A 2,569-nucleotide genomic window follows, 5' to 3' on the forward strand; every position below is an offset into this window, starting at 1 on the left:
CCTCCCCCCCCCAAAAAAAATGTCGCATTAACTTGGTATCCTATAATCATTTAACAAAAATCTGAGTCCTGACATTGTAAAAAATTATTTATAAGTTCCGAATGTTAATCTTTATATATATTTTTTATTACTACGTATTTGAACTATATTGCATATATAACTTTTTTTGTATATGGGTTGTTTTCGTACTTACTATTCAGAACCATAATTTAATACCAACACGTATTTATGAGAGGATATTATTGACACATAATATTTTTAGAGTATTTGCATCTAGTGACAAAGAATTAAGTGTTTTTTAAAAAGAAAAAAAATAACAATGTGTAAGTAGAAGATATTACCTAGTAGTGAAAGTAACATAATTTTACAGTGAAGAATGTAAGTGTGGAAAATAAAAGTCATATACATAAATAAATTAAGAATATCTAAGTATGATTGGTAGGTTATCTACATCACTACATGATGACCCACGTTACAACATTTTTTACCGGTGCGTCTTTTGTATTGGCGTGGTTGATAATTTAACCCAGCCACCACTTGCATCTGCTCCTTTATTTATGTGTATGAAATCATCTTCAAACCAAATCAACTCCATAAATATCACATAGTTATAAATAAGGTTTCGTTAAACGTAGTTCTCGATATATATCTACAACAACAAAAAAAAAACACGATGTGATCACTACAACTTCTTATAACATTTTTTAAAAAAATATAAAAAGGTGCTTCAGATTCTATGGACTGAAACTAGTTAGGTCTCTTAAAAGCAGGTATACTGACTACGATCAAGCAACTACTATACTATTAGTTAACATACTTACTAGATTAGCTGAATCGATACAATAATATTGGACAACATTTTTATAATATTTAAGAGAACTGAAGTGTTGAATAAAACTAGGTGATTCCCCACGCAACGCGTGCGTTGTGGTGTAGTTGGCACTTTTTTGTTTTTTTTTTTTGGTCTTTTTCGTTTTCTCTTTTGTATTATTTCGTTTTAATTAGGCATATACGGGTTTTGCCGTCACTTTTACTTATACACTATATGTTTATACCATTTCGTTCAGATGTATATAATTGTAGCGTTTACTTTTTATGAATTATGAAGATGTTGTTTCTTGCTTTTGAGGATCCAATCTTATCATTGACTGATATTATTTCCAATACATTTATTGTATAATAGATTTTCTAATTAACTGCTTATGTAAACCCTTCATACGTTGATGTTGCAATAATAAGTTTTTTTTTTAAATATTTCCGTGTAAGTGATTATGTTTGTATGCCCATGTTTTGATCTAATATCAATAAGATCGTTTCTGTTTTTCTTTAGTTGGCTTTGAAACCAATATTGAGTTAAGCAAATAATGGGTCGAATTATGGTGTTAATAAGTAATATAAATTCTTATGTATATATATTGTATATATGTGACTATAAATTTAGCTAACTAAAAAATTATGTAATATTTAAATACAATCTTGAACATATATATATATATATTTATATTTATGGGAGGAATGTATGAAATTATTGGATAGAAGTTATTTTTGAGTTAAATGACCTTTAATGTCTTTAAAGTGAGTTAAATATTAATAAATTTTTATATGTGTCTTGACTTTTTTAAAAAGGAATACCAAGTGTTTCCTTCCAAATTTGAAGTGATATAGTATTTTAGTTTTCTTATATGATTTTATGAACTTCAATGTAAAAGTTTTTCAAAGTAATAAGTACACTCACTGATTGAATTATAAAATTTGGAGAAATGTTTATTTCGTTTAATCATCTGCTCTTTTAAATAAATTAAATAAGTATGTTGTTATTCCTACAAATAGGACAACATATATTATAGTTTAACCATGGAGTTAAGCAATGGAAATGGAACTTGTGATTGCAAGACAAAATGCTTATATGTTACACATTGATCGTTTAAAAATGAATAGGAACATCTAATTCTCAAATAAAGTTGATTGTTTTGTTAAAACCAACATATGTGAATTTAAATTTAACTATGCAAATTTAAAAATAAAATATGAATAGATTAGAAAGGCAAGAAATATAAAAGAAATATTTTTTTATATAAATAAAATAAAAATTGAAAACAATGTTAAATATATATAATACTTTCTACATTAAAATATAGAATCAAACTCTTACAAGTTACAACACATATGAGATATAACAACATTTGATATTGGTAGGAGAGGAGGAGAGAATGTTTACTATAAGATGGTAATCCAAATTAGATAATGGAGATGAATCTTTAAAAAATAGAACAATGTAATATCTATATATATATAATACTTTCTAAATTAAAATATAGAATCAAACTCTTACAACACATATGAGATATAACAACATTTGATATTGGTGGGAGAGGAAGAGAGAATGATTACTTATAAGATAATAATCCAAATTAGATAAAGGAGATAAATCTTTTAAAATAAGAACAATGTAAAATATATATCATGTAGTCTCTAAAATTAAAATTTAGCATTAACAATTTATAATGATATTTCATTTTTGTTTTACAACCCATACAACAAAAATAAGAAATCAAAAATAACAAAAAAA

Source organism: Camelina sativa, chromosome 12 (genome assembly GCF_000633955.1).
Source record: "Camelina sativa cultivar DH55 chromosome 12, Cs, whole genome shotgun sequence".
NCBI classification, from domain to species: domain Eukaryota; kingdom Viridiplantae; phylum Streptophyta; class Magnoliopsida; order Brassicales; family Brassicaceae; genus Camelina; species Camelina sativa.